Here is a 13115-nt window from a genome sequence, read left to right as displayed (position 1 = left end):
GGAAGGTTTCCTGGGAATGAGGGGAGCATGGAGGCTGGAATGACTCAGGGGAGGTAAGCTGACCCCAGAGTTCCTTTCCAGAAGATTCAGGGGCTGTGTCCTAGGGTCTCCAACCCAATGGCCCAGGGGCAGAACTGTGACACATAGCCCCTTCTAGAGTCTAATCCCCTCCCCCACAAGAACCTCCAGGTTAGGGTGTGGCCAGAGCCAGCCACCAAAGAGAACCAGGAGATGCTTCAAGGGGGCCACCAGCAGGAACAGCAAGGTATGATGGGAAGGGGCCAGGAATGCCTTTGAGTACCATCCCTGGGGGGCTGGCATGCTGTCCTGCCCTATGCAGGTGGGTGGTCTTGACACAACTGCCCAGCCTACAGCCAAGCCTTCTCCCTGCTCTCCCGTCCCTTCTTGATATGCACATCAGATCCTGGTGCCCTTTGCAAAGTGTTATTTGCAAAGGAGCCCCAGGGAGGTGGGGTGGGTGAGGAAAGGTGCCTGCTTCCCTCCCGCCACTGGCCCTTGCTGGGACTCGTAGGCAAATGCCAGCCTAGGTCCTTGCCGGCTCCCTGGCTTCAGGTGGGCAAACAAGAACCCAGTGCCTCCCCAGTGCCACATGTGGCATGGCCTCATCCTTGTCTGAGTTGCTCCTCAGCTCTGCCAGAGGTGGCCTGGCCTCTGAGCTTCCTGCTGCCCGCTGTGGGGCCCGCTCTGGACCCCAAGCCCTCTTCCAGGGTCCCTCAGCCCTGAGCTCATCTCCCCTGTACCTCTCTGTGAGCCCAGAGCCTCTTCGGCTGTGTGCTAGGACACAATTGCTCTGGTCTTCCCCATTTCTTTTCCAAGAATGGAAGCAGAACGGCAAAGTATCCCATCCCCTGAGCAGCTCCCACACAGTGGCTCTGCCCTGTGTGGGGGGCAGAGGGCTGGGAGGAAGGTGAGTGGCTTTGGCATCAGGGCTCCAGCTGCAGGTCTGCCACCTTCCAGCCTGGGACTTTGATGGTGGTTTCCTGTCTCTAAACAGAGGCAGGGATGCTGACCTCACAGGGTGGTGGTGATGCTGAGTGACTGGAGTCACGGGAGAGCCCAGCACAATGGCTGGCATGAAGTAGCTGCTTAAATTAAGTTCCTTTCCGCTCTCCTCTTTGGGGCCCTAAAGAAGAGGTGGCATGAGAAACCAGGGTCCTGCAGGGATTTAGCTCAATGGCACAGGGCCTGCCTGCAAGTCTGAGGTCCTGAGTTCGATTCCCAGTAACATCTCCCCTCAAAAATAAAATAAAATAAATAAATAAATAGAAAAAAAAGACAGACCGGGATCCATGGAAATAGCTTTCCAGAGGCAAGGGGCCGCTGGGCGTGATGGCACACACCTGTGATCCCAGCACTGGGAGGCTGAGGCAGGGTTCAGGGCAATTCTATTTCTCCAGGCGGATGGGAAGGGAGCTCGTGCCAAGCCCCAGGGCCCCTGTGGTGCTGCTGCACCCCTGTTCCTAGCCTGGGCAGGGATAGGATCCCTCACGGTGGAGGGTGGGCTGTCTGGTGGGGAAGGCTGGATGTAGGGGGGCTGCCTGTGGGCCTGCAGCACCCCTCTTCACGCAGACTCCCCCAACTCATAATCCGATTTATATTCCTATGCCCGCCTCTGGACCCGTCACCATGGCAACAGCTTTCTCAGTTTCATCAGCTTCTCTGCAAATCTTTTTTCCTGCCCCCTCCTCAGTCCCTCTTTTCTCCTCCTCCGGCAGCCTGCTTTCCCCCAGGCTCACAGGCTCACCTGTTTCTTTCGCTCCTCCGATTCTTCTCTCTCTGTCCCTCAAGGCCTCGCTCCCTCCTCTAGCCAGATCCTCTCTCTGCAGCCGGCCCACCTGCCTCTCGCTTCTCAAGCTCATGACTGAAGCAACCAGCTGGGATCTGCTGGTCAGCGACGTCTTGTGCCCCTTTTTGGGATCAGGATAGAGAGGGAGGACTCCCGGGGGACAGGGCGTGGGCCCCCAAAGGTCCTGACCAAGGCCTGTGTACATTGCAGGGTGAGCAGGTGGGAGTCAGCTCTGGCTGATCTGGGTCTGCCTGGGGCAGGTGAGGATGGGCAGGGGCCTTAGTACTGAGCAGCAGCTTCTCTGGGCATCATCAGAGCCAGCCTGGTTCTGGGGGGTCCTGCAGGGCACTTCCCTCGGTTCACTTCCCAGCGTATACTCGGGGACCGCAGCCAGTGCTCACAGCTACCACAGGTGCCGGTTCTTCCCCAAAACCCAACTTTGGCTCTGACTCCCTCTTACAAGTCCTCGTGAAATCTACCTCCCTGCTGTCACGTCCCCTGGCATGCTCAGTTCAAGGGGCCTCGACATGCACGGGCTTCCTCAAGCCATCCTGGGCCTTGGCACCTCCCTGTCACCACACGGTGTAAAAGCTTTGGTGCTGCCTGTTGGTAGTGACCTGTGGGGGCTCAGAATACGTTTCCTGTTTCATAGGCCCTGGCACGGTGGTACCAGGACGTCTCTGAGGGAGCAGGTGCGTCTCTGCCACCCTCCACATCTAGCTAGACCCCAACATGTGCTCATTCTCCTTGCAAAATGTCATTCATACCTGCTTCTGTCCCCCTGCAATTTCATATACATCACCCAGAGCAGGCACCCAGCAAGTGCATCCACTTCCACAGGGGAGTCCCCATCCAGAAACTAGACCTGTCTGAAACACACGTTCTTCCCATCCTCTTCACCCCCTTTCATTTTCTTCACTGACTGAGCCCCTACTATATTCTAGGCTCAGCAACACGCAGCCTTTCAGCCAGGCGTGGTGGCACACATGTGTAATCCCAGTGCTCGGGAACCCGAGGTGGGAGGGTTGCTGCAAGTTCAAGGCCAGCCTGAACTGCCCCGTCTCAAAAACACATGGAGTCTGATTTAATCTTCATAATAATGGAGATAGTATTGCATTTTACCTAAGAGGAAATTGGTGCTCGGAGTGGTTAATTTGCCCAAAGTGTTGGGGTTTTTTTTGTTTGTTTTTGTTTTGTTTTTGCTATACCAGATTCCAGTATGGCTTTTACAGTCAAAAACTTTTTGAGATCTGGGTATGGTGGCTCACATCTGTAATCCCAGCACTCAAGAGGCTGAGGCAGGAGGATCATTATGAGTTTGAGACCAGCCTGGGCTGCAAAGTGAGCTCAAGGCCAACCTGAACTGCATAGAGAGACCCTGTCACCACAAAAAACAACAAAAAAAGCTTTTTGAGCCTTTTTTTTCCCACCAGAGTCAACTGAGGAATTTGATTTGTATATATGTTTTATATCCCTAGAAAAAGAATCCTCGGATTTTCCCTTCTGTTTTCATTTTGCTTCTTTGTGGTCCATGATGCCAGCTGAGGTTGTCAACACCAGGACATAGGACTGATGGGATGGAAGCGGATTGTTCTGTATTTTCTGGCTCATTCAGCTCTGCATCAAACTTTGGGCTGATTACTCCCCACTTGTTTAACCAGCCTGTGAAGTTCACAATTTTTCCAGCCCTGTGACCCTTAATGATTTCAAAGTCACTGATGTAACCGTGCTTTAACATCACAGTTAGAGGCTGCATGATGACTTTTGTTGTTGTTGGCTTTTATTTGTTTATTTTGAGACAAGGTCTTGCTTGTGTAGCCTAGGGTGGCCTGAAATTTGAAATAATCTTCCTGCCTCAGGCTCCTGAGCACTGGGGTTACAGGTGCACACCACCGTGCCCAGCCCAGACGATGACTTTGTAGCAGGGCCTGTAAGGATCTGGCTTTCAAGAGCATCATGCACACCATTATGACTCGGTCACTAAAGGGAGGTCAGACACAGGGCTGGCAGGCCACAGCCTCTGGGAACTGTTGGAAGCAGTTGGAGCCCTAAACCAGGCTCCCTGGGTGCAACTCCCTGAGTGTCCCTTGAGCCTGCTTAGGCCCCCAGGAGGCCAGGATCCCTAGCACAACAGGGTCCAGAGTAGTCCTCATAGGGCCCCGAGACCAAGGCTCAAACTCTGAGCCTTCTGATTTCCTTTGTCTCTCACTCTGCCTCTTTAGGGTCCTGGCGATCTGACCCTACGATTCTTCTCCATGTGACATGATTTGATGTTGACCAGAAGGACATATTGTGCTTTATAGTTTAGTCCTGTTAAATAGTGTTAACAGCTTATATAAAGATTCAAATAACATACAAGCCTGGAGCGAAGTAAAAATCACAGATATTAAAATCTTGCCATTAAAAGGTAGAATAAAGGGGCTGGGCATTTAGCTCAGCAGCATAAGCGCCTGCCTTGCAAGCAGGCAGTTATGAGTTCGATCTCCGGTACCGATAAAAAGGAAAAAGACAAAAAAAAAAAAAGGTGGAATAAGGTTCAGAAAATCAGTTCCTAGCTGGGCGTGGTGGTGCATGCCTGTAATCCCAGCACTCGGGAGGCTGAGGCAGGAGGATCATTGCAAATTCGAGACCAGCCTGGGTTATAGAGTGAGCTCAAGGCCAGCCCAAACTGCATGGCAAGGCCCTGTCTCAAAGCAAACAAACAAATCAGTTCCTAGGGAGGGAGGAGACAGGCAACTTTCTCCAGAATGGGAGAAAAAAAGAGAAAACAACAAACCCCAAGGGGCTGCACCAACCCTCTCACAGGGAGACACAGTGACACAAGAGACAGAGAAGCTGTGTGGACCACAGAAGGCAGAGGGGCTGCTGGGAGCCCACGAGCTGACTGTACCCACTTAACACAGGGAGAGACAGAGCAGCAGGGTGAGGGGTGTGCGTGCAGTGCGGCCGGCCGTGGGTTCTGACTAAACCACCTAGAGATGAAAGGGAACCCTGAAATTCCTTTTTTTCTCAATTCTTTTTCTTTTTTTTTTTTTTCCTTTTTATCGGTACCAGGGATTGAACTCACGACCGCCTGCTTGCAAGGCAGGTGCTTATGCCGCTGAGCTAAACCCCCAGCCCCTTTTTCTCAATTCTTTAGTTTTGGGTTTTGTCTTGTTTTTGTTTCTGTTTTGAGACAGGGTTTTACTATGTCATCCAGGCTGGCCTTGAGCTCACTGTGTAGACCAGGATGGCCCCACACTCACAGTGCTCCTCCTGCTTCAGCCTTCCGTGTGCTGGGATTACAGGTAAGCGCCACTTTACCTGTTTATTGCTAGTATTTGGACTAAGGGGTCCAGAATGTATTTAGCTCGCGTGTCCTGGCACTGTCATAGGACCCAGTATGGTCACAGGGATTGGGGGCTCCAGGAAGCAGCCCCTTAGTTCCTGCGGATGGAGTGCACATAGTCTTAAAGCGGTGAGGTCCTGCAGGGACAGACATTACACCCATTCCCTTCATTAGAGCTGTGCCTTTAACAGGCTCTCTAAACTGGGATTTCAAGTTGCAAATGCCCCAGGAGTTAGAATAGGTTATGAGTCTTAACCTGAAGAATGGGAGGCTTAGGGAGGTGAATCCATTTGCTTGAAACCCTTGAGCAGGTTTTAGGCCTGGCTGAGACTTTGACTCTGCCTGGCCCAGGGCTTCACCCGCAACTCAAGGATGACTTTTGAGAATGAGCCAGAGAGCTACATGGATATAAATAGGGTCATGCAGAGAGAAAGGGCGGCCCAGGAGACCGGCAGTTCTCAGCCACCCTTTGGGCTCTGGGGATGTCCAGATAAGGAGGCCAAGCCTGCCTTTCTCCATCTTTTGGCCTCACAGGGAAATGAGCCAGAAACAGGAAGAAGTCCAATGGAAAGTTGGAAACAAGCACTGCAGTGGTATTCTGGAAAGAGTCTGGATGGGGATTAGATGGCTTGGGTCCCTCTTCCAGCGATCACTCGCCAGCCACGTGATTTTAAGCAAGGCCTTTCACCACCATGTTAATCTTCCACCTCTTAAAAATAACAGTCCCATAGCGCTACTTGTAAGAGCTTATTAGTGCAGTAACTAAGTATATTCTGTGAGTGCTGCCCCCAGTGCTCCTGGCTCAGCATGGGCTGAGATAGGCCCCTGCCTTTAGTACAAGATTTAGAGGGAAAGAAGCCTGGTGTGTGGTAGTCATTATAATCCCAGCATGTGGGAGGCTGAGGCAAGAGGATCACAAGTTCGAGGCCAGTTGGAGCTACACAGTGAGTTTCAGAAAACAAAACAAACAAAAAAAATTAAATGGCAAGAATTATGTACCCCTCCGCCCCCAGGACTCAACTGTCTTGGACCACACAAGAAGTGGGAGGTGACTGACTGGTTGTGACTTTTTATGGTGCCCTGCCTCTGACAGCTTCTTCTGGGCTTCTGCTCATTTAGTGGCAGTGGGGATCAAAGCCAGAACCCTGGACTTGATCAGCATGTGCTCTACTGCTGAGCCCTACCCCAGTCCTCCTCCTGGGTTTAAAAGCTCTGTCCTTGGGCTGGGGATTTAGCTCAGTGGCATAAGTGCCTGCCTGGCAAATGTGAGGTCGTGAGTTCGGTCCCTGGTATCAAACAAAAACCCCACAAACAAACAAAACTCTGTTTTTATGTGGCTCAGAACTTAGTGTTTTTCTCTCATAAAGCCCACTCTTTCTGTCTCTGTTTGCAGGATAAAGAAGATCACGGAGCTAACTGTATTCAATTATTCCGAGCTAACTGTATCCAATTATTCTAAAATTTGAAGAAACTGAGGCCCACAGAGTGGGAAACACATATTCTGGACTCGTAGACCAGTCTTCTTTCCTGTGGGACTGGAGGACTCACTAGAAGGGTTGTATGGGAACACAGCTTAGAGACCTCTTACAACATCTGGCTGTGCGCTCTTGCTCAGATCTGGTTACCTTTTTACAGGGAGATGTATCTTTCTGTGGCACCTGGTACAAGCTTTGCACTCGTGCCTGGATAGAACAGCTCCAAGGTGGCAGAACTTTCAGTTCAGGTGCTGATGGCTGGGTCTCTCCTAAGTGTCCCTCAAGCTCTTATCACTCTGACTCGAAGTCCTATCTCCATGTCTGTCCCCAACTAGGCTGTCGGCAGCTCTGTGAGGAGGACCGTAGTTATCCTTTTTTTTTTCTTTTGGTACCGGGGATCGAACTTGTGACCTTGTGCTTGCCAGGCAGGTGCTTATGCCAGGACCGTAGTTATTCTTTTTGTGTGTGGGTGTCTTTTTCCTTTTTATCGGTACCGAACTTACGACTGCCTGCTTCTAAAGCAGATGCTTATGCCGCTAAGCTAAATCCCCAGCTCCAGGACTGTAGTTATTCTGTCCCCAACTTATAATTAGTGGCTAGTCCAGTGCATGGCACATAATAGGTCCACAATAAATATTTGTTGAATGAATAAATAGTTGGAGTTGGGCAGAGAAAGGTCCTGGAAAACAAGACAAGTGGCAAATTGGGTATCACTACGTGAGGAAAGGTCTCCTGCCAGTAAACTACCTGTGCAAAGGGAAATCTTAGCGCAAAGCTGACGACAAGAAGTAAGGCCTCGGGGGTGGAGGGAGGCCTTTTAGCTCACTGGCTTTGCTAACCCGGGAGGGCTTCTGAGTAGATGGCAAAAGAGCTTACAGCAGTGCTGGATATAAAAGGAAGCGACTGTGAGTTTCTAGAGTCTCAAGCAATTTATTTGGACGGAGAGAAACGTTTGGCTACAGGCGCGGGAAGCAGAAGGGACCAGGTAGCTGGTCAAAGCTTTGAACCTGGTTAGCATCCGATTGGGGTCCAGCTGGAATGGGAGCCTGGGAAGGCCTGGAGCACGGAGAGCAAGGGGAGAGCCAGCTTCCCCCAGGGAACCCCTCTGTTTAACCCAGATGCACCCGGGAGACGGCCCTCCAGGTGCCAAGGCCTTTGGGGCTCATAAGTAGAGGCCCTAAGGCGAAGATCTGGCAGCAACTGAGGCACCCCGCTGAGGGGAGGGCAGCTTGGCAGGGATCGTGGTGCTCCCTCTTTGCCCCTAGAGGGCTTCCACCCCTCGGGAGGTGCTGTTCCCTCGGGAGGAGCGCGCAAGGCTTCTTCCGCGAACCCTTACAGAAACGTACTTTTTGCCAGCGGTTGCTAAGCCAGATCCGACCACGAGGGGGCAAAAAAAAAGGCCTCCCTTAAGGTCAGGGTCCCTCCCTCCCATCTACTCGCACCTGAGGCCAGGATGGGCGGTGCCTCACCTGGCTCCCACGTAGAAGCCTGGCTCCGTTAACCCATTCCTGCCAAGTCTGGAGTGCCTTCCTCGGGCAGTCGTTCACAGCGGGATTGGGCAAATCTGCCAGGGAGCGCAACGTCGCCTGGCGGAGGCTCTAGGATAGGGGTTAAGTCAGGGTTTCCAGGAGCTCAGGTCCCGGTCCTAGCTGGGACGGGTAGCATTTCTCTGAGATGGGTGACAGCTCCTCTGGCTGCAAGCAGGCAAAGGCTGCAGTCACTTGCTCTGGGGCCTCGGAGGCTGCACACAGAGGAGGCGCTCGGGCGGCTGCAGAGCCCAGCCTCCTGGCTGCTCGAGTCCGTCAGGGCTTCGGGCCCATCTAGAAGGGGCTGGGAGGGTAGCAAAGTGCAGGAGAGGCGCAGAGCGTGGGAAAGGAGAGGGGGCCAGCGACACTGGGCAGGGGAGCAGGCTGGATGCCGCCGCCAGGTGCCGGCTTTGCGGGTCGCTCCTCCTCCGGGGCCCCGCAGCTTTTCAGGGATCTGACCAGTCCAGGCTCTGAGGTTGCATTCCGGGCCACAAGGTGTTAAACTGTGGGTGGGAATGGGGTCTGGAATCCCCCCCTCCTCCCGGCGTCACCACCTCGGAGTTCGCCGGGCTGGCACGTAAGGAGTTAAGTCTGCCCGCAATCTGCAAGACTGGAGCCGGCGCGGGTGGAGGGGAGAGGCGGGGGAGCGGCGGCGAAGGGGGAAGCAGACTGCAGGGAGACAGCGCCAGGAACCCCCTCCCCAGGGGCCTGGCCCCCGGCCCCCAGCCCCAAAAGAGGCCCTGCCCTCCCCGGGGTCGTGCTCCCTTCCTCCGCCTTGCCCCCGCCCTCCAGCTTTGTGTCCCCAGGAGGGTGGGCTGCAGGATCTCCAGCCAAGCCTTGGCTGCCTGCTCAGTTTTTCCAAACCCTCCAGTCGGGGAAGGCGGGAGCCCTGTCAGGATAAGAGTCCCTCCCCCCTGCCCCTATCGGCCCCCTCTCCCAGTCTCAGGTTTTCCAGGCCCCGCACCTTCTCCAAACTCATTTCCCTTTCCGACCCTGGTCCTTGAGCCCCCTAGCCCCACCTCTGTGGGCTTCTGGGTTCCAAGTTCAGGGTGTAGGGGGGCCAGGACGTTCCCATAATCTTAGATCAGCGCTGGTAGAGCCACACAACGCTGGCCGACAGGGAGACCTGCGGGGCGCCGGCGCGACTACCGGTCCGGCGCCCACCCAGTCCCACCAGGGAAGGTGCCTGTGGGGTCTCCCTCCCCGGGACGGAGGTGGTGCTGGGGACGCCGGCAGAGCGGGCTGCAGGCTCTGTGCGGCAGGTGCCAGGCCTTAGGGCAGGCTTTGAGGGGCAAAGTGTTCCCAGGGTTGGCACGGATCTGTCCAGCAAGTCTATTATATAATAATCACCATCTATCAGGAAGCCAGGCTGCTGGAGTGAGTGGGGAAGCCAAGATGCCCAGATCTGCTCCTCCTCCAGGGCCCGAGCAGGAGTCTCCACCAGGATGGGGGTGTGGGCGCAGCAGTGGAATGATGTGGGGGGTCTAGGGGCAAGTGAGGGGCGCTGGGCAATCCAACTGCGGCCCGCACGCCCCACCCCCAAACGCTGACTGACAGCGTCCTGAGCCAATGATTGAAGTCACTGTGGGGCTCCAGGTTAACCCGTTCCTGGGTCCCAGCTCATTTAGGGGATAGAGTCTCTTCTCCGGAGCTCTCCCGGCCAGAACCGCTCCTACCGTCTTCAGCTAATGCAGGAGCTAGTGAAGAGCACCAACTGGAAGATCCGTGCATTCTAGTCACCCCAGAAACAGGAGGATGCTGTGATCTCGGGTGAAAGGCAGCTCTAGGGCCGCCCCTTCTCCGCCCCCCAGCCCCAAAGTAAATCGCATGACAAGATAAGGTTGTGTGCCCGAGCGGCACTGGCATACCCACAGTGGGACACAAACAGTCGTGTTCACACATCCATACCCATACCGGCACTTCCACTGACCAACGCCGACCCCGCGGCGCGCGGACACACCTGTGACAGCCCTGCGACACAGTGCCGTGCACACACGGAAACACACGGTACTTCCCCGAGTTGGCCAGTAGAGGGCGCCGCTCGATTCCCGCAACGGGCCGCTCGCCTCTCTCCCTCCTGCGCTCTCGCTCCAGGGATCCACCCAGAACTCGTGGCCGCCCGCCCCGAGCTCCGGCTCGGCATCCCGACCTGGAAGCTGCGCTCGGGGAGTGAGTCACTGCTCCGCCCAGGGGAGCGCTCCGCAGGCTGCTCCAAAGGACATACCGAACACTCCTGAACTTTACTGTGCAACATATTCGCGATCCTCCGCAGCTCTGCTGCCACTCACCCCTACAAACATTGCTTCCCGGACCTACTATGAATGGGGCGTGTGCCAAAGGGATCATGTAGCTTGATACCTATGACCGACCCATCTAAACGGAGTGGACCGTTCTAACAAACGCCCTCTGAGAGCTGGCCGGCTGCCTTGTGGCCCATTCTGTGCCTTGGACTCAGAGAAGAAATCAAACCTTGTTTTTGTAGGTCCTAGCACTAGCTTTTCACAACAGAGTTCGGCCTCTTTGAGCTTCAATTTTCTTCCCTCTCACTGAAGATAAGACCCATTTCATAGCATTGATGATTCTAACTCCAAAGGCGGCTTGCCCAGCGGTTAGTAGGTACTATCCTTGGGAAAGGTTTGTTGATTGGGTTAAAGCTCTCTCAAGAGATGAGGTACATGAAATGCTTTGTAAACTGTGATGTGTGGGGTGCACATGATGGCCACAGTGCTAGCATGTTACCTGTATGTTGTCCCTCTTGCCCAGTGTCCAGTTTCTGGTACCATCAACCCATCAAGTCAGCATTGACTGAAGTCCTTCTATGAACACAGCTAGCTGTTGAATCAGTCTTGTGGGGAACACAGAGGACACAGGCATAGGCTGGCCTCAGGAGTCTTTGGGGGTCCGTCAGATGTACACACAGGAGAGATGAGACAAAGCCTGTACACGAGTGGGGAGGTGGTTGTGCAGAACTGATACATGGTCAGAAGAGGGACACAGGGTGGGGAACTGTGCAGAGGCCATCTGTGAGATGAGAGTATGGGAAACGAAAAGGAGTCCTTCCTTTCCAAAGCAGTCAATGCTTGTTGCTCCTAACATGCAAGGAATGTATCCTGGCAGAGGAAATGTATCCTGGGCATTTTAGCCATTCCTGAGTATGGCTTAGGTAATGCAGGTCTTAGTTTTCTCAGCTGTAGAATGGGACCATAACAGCTTTTTTGCAGGTTTGTGGAAAACACTGAAATAACATGTGAAATACTTTTTAAAAATTACAATTCTTTTTTTTACAATGTATTTTTTAATGCATTTACTGCCCATAGAGCAGTGTGTGTGTGTGTGTGTGTGTGTGTGTGTGTGTGTATGTGTGTAGTTTTTGAGGTTAGGAGAGAGTTCTTTTGAGAAGACAAAGGTTTCACTTTCAGAAATATTTTCATAGCATCCCCTGGAGCTGCTGACGATTAAGATGAAAAATTTCTGTCTGTGTCCTGAAAGACCTCACGGTCTACTAGGAGAGAAAGATGAATAAAGAGATGCTCAGTGCATAATGGATGTGGGTGGTTACAATGAAGAGGGGACCCAGCGCTGTGTGCGTGTGCGTGCGTGTGGTGTGTGTGTGTGTGTATGTGTGTGTGTGTGTGAAACTCCCATTCCTTCCAATCCCTGCAGATAGGGTAGGTTTGTCAGACTTCTCTAGCCTGTGATGCTGCTGGCGCGTCTCCTCCCCAGTCCTCAGGAATGGGGAAGAGAGCAGCCTAGAAGCTCCCCTCCCCGCCCTCGGGCCAACCTGCCTCCCACCGGCCGGCCGGGCGCCTTACCGAGTCAGACCACTGGGAGGCTGGGGGAGCCGGGTTGGGCGAGGAGTCGAGCGAGATGGGGGAGCTCTTATTTTGACAGGGGCCTCTCCGGGCTCTGGTATGAAGGCAGAAGGAGGCAGCCAGAGAGCCCCGATGCTTATTCAGGCTGGGGAGCGGCGCCGAGCGGAGGGGCGCGCGAGGCTCCGGCAGCGCGGGGGAGCCCGGGGAGGCGGCGGCGCGCGGCGGAGCCAGTGGCCGGACATGCCCCGGGCCCGGGGCCGCTGCACCACCGCCGCCGCCCGGAGCCAGCCGGCCGGACGCCCGCACGCCTGGGTCCCCCCGCGCCGCCCCGCGCGGGGGCTGCGACCCGCACCCTCGGCGGCGTCCGAGCCACAATAAGCGCCGGCAGCCCCCTCCCGCCCCGCGCCCGGCGTCCCCGCGGGCCTCGGGGAAAGTGAAAGGAGGAGGCGGAGGAAGGAAGGAAGGGAGGAGGAGCGGGAGCCCGAGCCGTGCGGTCCGGGGCCGAGACCCCAGTCCCGAGCCCCGGCCCGGGGGTGCGCGCTCGCTGCCGCGGCCCGGCGCCCACCACCATGCTCCACGGTGGGCAGGCAGGAAGCCCGGTGCCCAGCGGTCCCCGGACACCCTCTCCCGGGCCGGGCTGGTGTTGAGATCAAGGCTTCCAGGATCAAAAGATCACCGCCTGCCCGCCCTCTCCGCACCTCCGGCTGGAGAGCAGGAGGACCCCAACCCACTCAGCGACCCTGACCTGGTCATGGCGTCCAGCTCCGGCCTGGCGTGAGGACCCCGACCCGCGCGAGGTGAGGGTTGGGCTGGGGGCGAGGGCGAAAGTCATGTCAGGCCAGCGGGAGGTTGAGAAGGGAGATCCAGTTCAAATTGGGGAGGGGAACACGTTCTGATTGTCTCCTGCCCTCTGGCACGCACCTCCAGGCTGTTTAAGGGATGGAGGATGCCCGCAGGGTCAGTGGAGGTTATGCCTAGGCCCCCCGTCTGGTTGGCAGCCCCAGAGCACGGGCAGAAGGGCTTAGGGGTAGCCAGGGGACCCTGCCACCCTAGCGCAGAGAACAAGGCCGGCCTTGGGCCAGCTGGAGCAGCGAACCCTGCCCTGGGGGCTTCTGGGAGATGTAGTCCCCCTCCCAGGCTCACCAGAACAGTGGGTACCCGTACCCC

The 13115-nt window shown here is 55.4% G+C and overlaps 1 protein-coding gene and 1 long non-coding RNA gene across 4 annotated transcripts in view; both read left to right on the top strand.

Moving 5' to 3' along the window:
- The first annotated feature begins 4647 nt into the window (after window positions 1–4647).
- On the top strand, window positions 4648–6634 carry LOC134477623 (uncharacterized). Its single transcript, XR_010049665.1, has 2 exons — window positions 4648–5094; window positions 6529–6634. It is a non-coding gene; the product is annotated as an uncharacterized LOC134477623 (long non-coding RNA).
- Window positions 6635–12237: 5603 nt separating this feature from the next.
- Bcl9l (BCL9 like) overlaps window positions 12238–13115 on the top strand; it is a 28971-nt gene continuing 28093 nt past the window's right edge. For all 3 annotated transcript variants that reach the window (XM_023566206.2, XM_003472788.5, XM_005004950.3), the window contains exon 1: window positions 12238–12745. The gene's annotated coding sequence lies outside the window, so the exon portion shown is untranslated. The remainder of the gene's footprint in view (window positions 12746–13115) is intronic.

This window comes from Cavia porcellus, unplaced genomic scaffold (genome assembly GCF_034190915.1).
Source record: "Cavia porcellus strain 051 isolate PalLab524CR breed Dunkin Hartley unplaced genomic scaffold, mCavPor4.1 scaffold_9, whole genome shotgun sequence".
NCBI lineage: Eukaryota > Metazoa > Chordata > Mammalia > Rodentia > Caviidae > Cavia > Cavia porcellus.
This window is presented reverse-complemented; position numbering and strand designations above follow the sequence as displayed.